General features: G+C 34.3%; 1 long non-coding RNA gene across 1 annotated transcript; it reads left to right on the top strand.

Annotated features, from left to right (window-relative positions):
- Positions 1–1,507: 1,507 nt before the first annotated feature.
- Positions 1,508–2,987, top strand: LOC147386447 (uncharacterized). The gene is made up of 3 exons (XR_015172280.1): positions 1,508–1,590; positions 1,982–2,054; positions 2,128–2,987. It is a non-coding gene; the product is annotated as an uncharacterized LOC147386447 (long non-coding RNA).
- The last annotated feature ends 5,406 nt before the right edge of the window (positions 2,988–8,393 follow it).

Here is an 8,393-nt window from a genome sequence, read left to right as displayed (position 1 = left end):
TGGTCGAGATGTTTTCTTTGACTATCAACTGTGGGTATTATATGTTTGTTAAGGAAGAAGCATCATAATTTGAACTTTCATTTCTTTTCTGTTATTGTTGTTGTTGTTGTTGAGCTTGTTTTAAGTTTCAATAATGAGAAGGAATGATTCAATGGAACACGTTGGTTGAATGATTTGTTTTAAGTTTGTATGATGCTTCTTACCTTGGTTTAGAAGGAGAAAATCTCTTGGATGAGGCCAAAGCTTTTACAAGTAGACATCTAAAGAACATTAGAGGGTACATAGCCCCAAGTCTGGCTAAACTGGTGAATTTCTCCTTGGAACTTCCCTTGCACTGGAGGATGCAACGCTTAGAGGCTAAATGGCACACCAATCGGGTGTTTCTAACTATTGGATCATTGAGAAGATAAGTATGCAACTAGAATCTTAATGGGTAATGTATGTCTTATCATCAATATAGCATCTGATCTTCATATTTGAGTAAAAACCAGTAGGGAATATTAAATATCTTATCGAATTTGCATGGAGTACCTAATCTATGTTGGACTCTTAACACCGATTTCTAGTGCGACACCTCAAGATTTCTTTTTTTGCTTGTTTAGGTAAAAAGTTTACCATAAGTTTATGTGATCAATTTTTCTAGTTCCAACCTTCTATATGCTTATATGAGTGGGTGACAAATCTAGGAAGTCCTTTGTATTCTATTTTGTACGTAGGGAGTCCAATTGTTAGTGTGATGGTTTGTAAGATTTTGCATGATATTGTTTACTACAATAACAATCTTGAAAGAAAAAATTAGAATTTTTTCTGTGGCAAAGAGGGGGAAGAGCCCATTGAGGAGTTTCTGTGGAGGAGTGAAGATGACAAGTTAAGTACTGTTTAGCATATTGGGAGGTTCTAAGCAAACCCAAGGATTTTGGGTGGTAGGGATTGAGACAATTCTTGAAGATGAATGGAGCTCTCTTGGAGAAGTGGTTGTGGAGGAACCAAATGTTCTTTGGAGTAAAGTATTTGACAGAAAATTTGGGTGTCCAAAGAGAGTGGGTAGGAGTGTGCTAATTAGGATTTTGGTGTCTATTTTGATCATCCTAGAGAGAAACATTTCCTACAAAAATATTTTGACTAGTGTGGAAGTTGATACAATTGTCATGAAAATGGTGAAAGTGTTGTGGAAATGACTAAAATTTGGGAATTTTTTCCTCAAAAATCCAAATGTCTCTTTCAAAATGGCCCAAGATGGTTAATGGAAACATTTTTCATAAAATATGATGTGAAGAATTGAAGGCCTCTTCTTGCAACCCATGGAAAAACTTCAAAATGCTTGTCGGGGGTATCTGTTTGATTCAAGACATGCTCATGTTCGGCATGGGCTACCTTCCTTGGTTCTAAATTTGTAGTAATCATAATTCCTTTTTTTTTTTTTTTGTCGAATGCTTTTCATGGAATTCTCTCTTTTGTAATGTCATTTTTGGTTTCAGGAAATTAACGACATTTTATTTAATATGCAGATATGAGTACTACTTTGGCCTTTTGCGTGATTTTCCAGACTTACAATTCACTATGAATGGAGGCATAACTGGCATTGATGAGGTGATCCTTTACCAAAGTAACTCTTTATCTGTTCTGTCTGATTGGGACACAAAACATGGGATCATTGAAAACAATGTCAATATTTTTCAATCATGTATTAGAATAGCTGGCTAGGACAAGGTCATCATGCTGACACATTTACTATTTTTATACACCATAATGAATTATCATCTACACCGTACATTGGTCACAAAGGTTGAAGGTATTGTTTTCAAAACAAAAGAAAGTACTCTTTGGAATGCTTCGGAAGTCATTTTCTTTTAATCTCCGGAATTTTTACTCATCCTTTTTATCAAGTTCTCTTTTTTTCTTGTTTCCAGTTTCATTTCTATTTTTTGGTGTTGGTTGATACTAGTTGGAACATCTAACAAGCCAACCACATTTGTGATAGTCCATGGTCAACTTTGGGACATGTTGATAGCTCGGTATATGGTGCCCCTGGTGTTGGTCTTTCACGCCGTCAGGTATTTGAATTGATAAAGCTACCTTAGTTGTATTCATTGTGGGCTTCTTCTCACCCTTTGCAAATCTTTGTAGGTCCTTGAACAGTTTCTGGTATATGGTGATTCTGTTGTAGGAAAATATGGGCCTAATAAGCCAAATATTCGACAAGTGGTTAAGGTCAGTAAGGAATGTTTCAGGTATATGCTAAGAAAGTGTTAATTGTTGATTGAGTATCACCAATAACTCATCTTAACTATCATTGTTATGTTCTGTTTTATGTAAAATATACTTGTTGTTTGTCACTAATGTTTATTTACATATGGGCAGCCTTGATTCTGTTGGTAATACTGAAAACTAGATATAGAGCCTGAGTTGCTTTAGTAATTTCTATTTGGTTTATAGGTAGCATTGAGTGCAGGCACAATGTCTGTGTTGTTGTAGCACAAACTATTTTGACTTGCATTAGTCATTTCTATTTGACCTTCTGACTGGTCCTAATTTGATGGGACTTGGCTTCGGTGACTTTTAATGTAAGAATATATTGTAGTTATCATGTAGGAAAACCTACAACCTGTTGCATCTTATGAATTTCTACAATCAAGTTTGGGATCTTAAGGGCTTTGCAATGAAAATTTGCAAGCTTGATTGATTGGTATCTAAATCTATGTAATTTATTTTTTGGCCTGAAATATGGTAGCATATTCTATTTAATTCTTTTGGCCAGAAATATGGAGAGGATACTACTATCCTTTCTTTTTTACTTTTTTCCATGGTATAAAACTTTTTCGAGTGCCTAATCAATTTTCCAGGCATATGAGAGCAAGGGAGGAGTTGTGGCCAAAATATCACCAATTACACTTGCTAGCAGTAGTAGTGGAATGGTATGTCAAGAACTAATATGATAGTTTTTGTGATTTTTATTGAGTTTAATTCCTATCAAGTTAGATTATCTTTCCCAGCTTTCCAATTGGGGGATTCCCCCTTTATTTGTGATAATAGTAGTCAAACTATTGTTCAATTCTTATTCATCCAAAAAAAAAAACCATTGTTCACTTCTCTAATATTTCTTCTCAAGGAATTTCTACCCGTCCCATAAGGAGTTGAGGTTTTGTAAAGGATAAGGATGTGTTTCTTTGTTTCCTAATTGAAGATCGAGTTTGAATGTGTGTCGGGCCTGCAAATTGTACTCAATTGGGATATATTTCTGTTATTTCTAATTCGTATATCACTCTGGATACTTCTTTTAGATCTTTCTAGCCAAATTTCCCACTGTATGGGTTGTTGTTCAAATTTCCTATGCTATGAGATATCTTCTCATAGAAATGTTGCCTAAGAGTCATTTCTTTGTTATTTTGATACTAATATCTCAACAACATCATCTGGGGAAAAAAAACATTTTGGGTATGTGATTTAGGGTATGCATGTATGTGGTTGTGCACATTTTGTATGGATGCATATACTTAGTATTTAGATAAATTTGAATAACTAAATCTATACCAACTTTTTAGCTCCTTCATGTTTCATTTTTAAATCTATACCAACTTTTTAGCTCCTTCATGTTACATATACAACCATTTGTATTCTATTAAAACGTAGCACCTGGAGTAAAATAGAAATCCTGTTGTCATTGGGGAAGGGAAGAATGGGTGAAAAGTTAATAAATTTTAAAGTTCATTTTTGTAGTTATGTATGAAATTTGGTTATACATTAACACATAAAAAGGATTTTGTAATCTATGGAAATTGACATCTCATAAATTAGACTTCTGGAGAAGTACTTTTAAAGTTGATAGAGCTCAAGTAGAGCTATGTTCAATAACCACATGGGAGAGATACCAATAATAAAATAACCTTAGAGGAAAATGAGGCAAATGAGGCTAAGTGATAGTACTACTAGGCTGAAATTTCACTGATTTAACTTGCAAATGGGAGAGATACATGGCCATATATATAAGCCTCTTTACAAAACCGAGATTGACACGATTCCTCCCCCTAATTAACTATACTTAATACAAAACATGGGAAATGAAAAAGTCAAACATAGGATACACAATGCAGGCTAAATGCTACTCCAAGTTTCAATGTTACCTTGAGAAAATTCCAGCAAAGTCTTCACTTTTCGAAAAGATTCTAGGTTCTGTTGTTTCGAAGGCCTATTTCCGAGTTTGTGTTGTAGCAGTTTTTAATTTGCATGAAGATCTATGTGTGCTAGTACTTGGTATGGGAAATCTTTCTTTACCATGTTTCCTTGCTCTAATGTCTTCAATACTACCATGTCTTCTTGCTCTAATGTGGGACTTGCTTCCCACATTTAAAAATGGTCTTTTGTACTGGCCCATGTGTGATTTTGTTACATTCAAATTCATCCCCGTCCGTCTACAAGTATCTTTAAGATTTCTTGTCAACTGAATCTGATTAAAGGACTCTACTTGGAATGGGTGGATGGAACATACTACTCGGTTCTACTATTTCATATAGTACAAATAGGGAGGGGATGGGCCCACTAATTGATGGTTGCTGCCTTCTAAACTTTTTGTGCCAAAAGTTAACTTGAATGGTATGTATGTTGACCAGTGGATCCATGGACTTCATACATATGAATTTGATTTGTGACAATGCCTTAGTTGCCTCTGTCATAATCTTCATTAGTTAGTCAAGATATATTACAATGAAAACGAGTTCTTATCTCCTTTTTCATTTATTTTTAATTGTTTTGAGATTCCAAGTCAACCACGGAGGTATCTGCTTCAAAGTGGTTGGAGTGTTTTCGTTAGCTCTAAAAGGCTTGTTGCAGGGGATGCATTTATTTTTCTCAGGTTGGTTTTTTTTTTGTCTAATCTTCAGTTTACTCGGGTTCAAATTCTCATTCATCTCTGCTTATGGGCTAATTTATGGCTTTTGCTTCTTGTACTAGCCTTTGTGTTTTTGCTGATGCTGCATAATCTTTCAATTGTGCATAAATAGTAATTTCTTTGGGCATGATAAGTGGCATTGACATATTCCTAGACCAAAGATTTTCATATAAATCCCATTATATAGATCAAAGATTTTCGTCCTTCGATAAAGTCCTAACAAACATAGTGGCAAAAGAGACACAGATGGATCTGTCTTAGTTTAGTAAATAAACTGGACAAATCCATATCTTGTTTTGAGAAGTTCAAACTCTTCAAGTCATTGTTTCAACTTTTTAGTCTAAAATTTGAAGAAATGCTTCATGGGTTTTATTGAGTTTTAGTAGGTTTTTACGTTTCTTTATTAATTTAATTTTCCAATTCGTCTTGGTAGTTTAATTCTTAGGTGTTTTTGGTCTGAAACTTGATTGCGAAATCTTCTAAGGGTTTTCTTGGGTTTTAATATCTTGTTTGGATTGTTCAAGCTCTACAAGTCAATGTGTCAAGTTTTTAATGCTAACATGTATGTACTTATTATCCAAGTTGGAAAGGTTGCAATTGTTTGTTGATGATTGTTATTGTCTCACTCATCAAAGTCTAATATAAAACAGTTATCCAGATGTTAATGAATAGTTTTCTTTCATGGTAGTTGACTACTGATAAAATATAATGCACAGAGTTTTACTTTCTCTTTCTCTTTTTATAGAATCACTGTGCAGTTCTTAAGAATATAGGAAACTTTATTGACATCAGCAAGGAAGACTTGGATTTGAGTAAGTCAACTGAAACTTGGCTTTCGAAGTACGTGCTCAATATATATTCCTTATATCCCACGTTTCCTTTTCTCTAAGAACCAATATTTATTGGTACTCATCCTCCTTTCTGTTAACCTCCATCACTTTCCAACTTTCTTTTTATCTCTTTAGCTTCTCTTTCCCTTTAAATTTGAAATTTTTTTTTTGTTGGTTTACCTTCAAGAGTTCAACAAAATTGGAGTTAAGGAAGAATTTTCTTTATAACAAAAACAGAACCTCAATGAATTTTTTTTATGACAAAAACACAACTTCAACTTCTTACACACTCTTCTTCTCAGTCATTTCAGAGGAAAACCAGATTTGTTGAAGAAGAAACTCACAAATCCCTCTTGATTTGGTTCAAGAGATTGGATCACCTTGACATTAATATCATGTGTTATTGATCCAACAGTAAAGAGTTAGAACCATCTTATTGCTCTTTAGCCTTTATTTCTATTATACGCTTCTAATGTAGAGTCAGTTGATTAAAAAAAAAACATATTGATACTTCAAGTTACTAGTACTTCAAGGATATGATGTTCATTTTAATGTTTGTGAGTCGTAATGCCACAACATGATTCAAACCCGCCTTCACCCACTTGGTTTCCCAATATATATATAAATTGTGTTGTTTCTGACTAAGTCTATTAGTGGTTATTGACTAACAGGCTAAAGATATCACTGATTTAGGTTCCTTGAAAGAGGCATCAAAAAATTTTTGTTCCAGGTAAATTTAATTTTAACCATGCTTTTTCGCTAATCCTATAAAAAAATTATGCTTTTTTATTGAAAAACTTTGTGGGAATATACCTTTCTTCTGTAATAGTGAGCTTTTTATTTATCAAATGTGTTTTTTGATCTGTTTCACTTCTTTATGATAACAAGGGTTTTTAGCATTTTGTTTGCTACCTTTTGCTTTTTCAATTGGTGTAGCTTTTCAATACTTCAAAAAAGTTGACTTACTTTTTGTTATACTGCAATTGCGGGTGGGGCAACCTTGAACTATGCACGCACCATAAAAATCAAAGAACCTGAAGGTTTCAGGTAATTTACTAACCTCAAGTTGAAGCTAGCATTGCAATTCATGTTGAATCAGACAATTAAGGTCCCCATACTGTTCATTTAGAAAAGATTATTTAGCGAAGCAATTTATGTTTGAGACGCAGAAATTTTATCTTCACCTTATCTATCCTTGCACAAAAATCAAGGGAATTCATCTTTCTTTTTTCATTTTTTGATAGGTAAGCTAGACTTGAACCCATGACCTTAAAGTTGTTTTGCAATGTCTCAAACCAACTGAACTATGGGTCTGAACCCCATCTTTCTTTATTCTTATAATATTTTCAGGCATTTTATCCCACAGTTTGCATTGCACGTCTGGTACACACTACTCTTGAGGCACTAACACTTAGATTTGTGGTGTGGTTTCATAGGAGATTTGTTAGCCACTGAGGAGTGTGACCCCAATCTCCAGTTGAGGTCAATTAACATGGGCTCATAAGTCTCATCATCATCTCTCTCTCTCTCTCTCTCTCTCTCTCTCTCTCTCTCTTCAATTGATAGCCTTTTTTATTCTCCATTCTTTCTAATGGAATGTCCACTTCTGCTTTTCCGTCTTATTGTTACTTCATTTTAGTTTCGGACCCAACAGATGTATTCATGCAACCAGATTCCTGGGGTGCATCAATTCTGATCATATGGTTAAATTGTCCAATCAGTAAGATAAGCTGTGTCCCATCCAAGAGGCTCAAGTTTCATATTGTTCTTAGGTGAGTCATGTTTAGTATGGGAGTCTTGTGGGACACAAAACTGTGCTGTCAAAGTCATTAATCCTCTATAGAAACAGAATCAGAAGCAGAAACATAAACAGAAACAGAAAGATTTTGTTCATTTATTCTCTTTTTGTTGGGCTATTGCTGGTTACATTTTTTTTTTTTTTTTTTTGGTTTTAGTATTCCAACAATTATTTATGTAAAATTATTAGACTTGAAACATTCTTTTATGATTACTTTAAACCAGTATTTGATTGTTTTCAGGACCTACTACTTTTACGAGTTTGACGTCGATGAACAGCATGTCGCATTCATAGCTGCTGCTAGCAATGGAAAGGTATGTTGTTCCTGAATTGATTTATATAACTCGCCAAAGTTGACTTATTGGCTGGTGTTCAAGTACTCGTTCAAAACCAAAAACCAGCCAAGTGGATGATTTCATTTATAAATACTTGAAGCAAACATAGATGAAACTTCTTGAATTTCATCATCCATGGACCATCATCAATCATAACGAACTTGGATGAAACATAAACTTATTTCTAATGTGAATGGCTTTCTCTTCGTGTCATTTTCCAGTTCTAACCTCCTCAGATTAACAATGTCCAGCGGCTATAAGTTGCATAGTTGGTTCACATACTCCATGTTAAAAACTTACCATTCCAGATTCCTTAGTACATTCATACCTTAATGTGTTTTGTGGTTGGTTGAAATTAGAGGTGTTACATTTTGGACTTCCAGATTGGGTGAGTTCTAGTTGGGGGCCTAATATTTTTTTTTTAAAAGAATACCCTATAGCGACGGTCGACGACCATAGCTAAAGGCTTAATGTATATATATTTTAACAAAACATCCTATAGTGACGGCCAATAACGGTTGTCGAATATTTTTTCGACAAGGCTC

Source organism: Akebia trifoliata, chromosome 14 (genome assembly GCF_017979445.1).
Source record: "Akebia trifoliata isolate Shusen 1 chromosome 14, ASM1797944v1, whole genome shotgun sequence".
NCBI classification, from domain to species: Eukaryota; Viridiplantae; Streptophyta; class Magnoliopsida; order Ranunculales; family Lardizabalaceae; genus Akebia; species Akebia trifoliata.
Note: the sequence above shows the minus strand (reverse complement) of the source record. Positions and strands in the feature narration are given on the sequence as shown.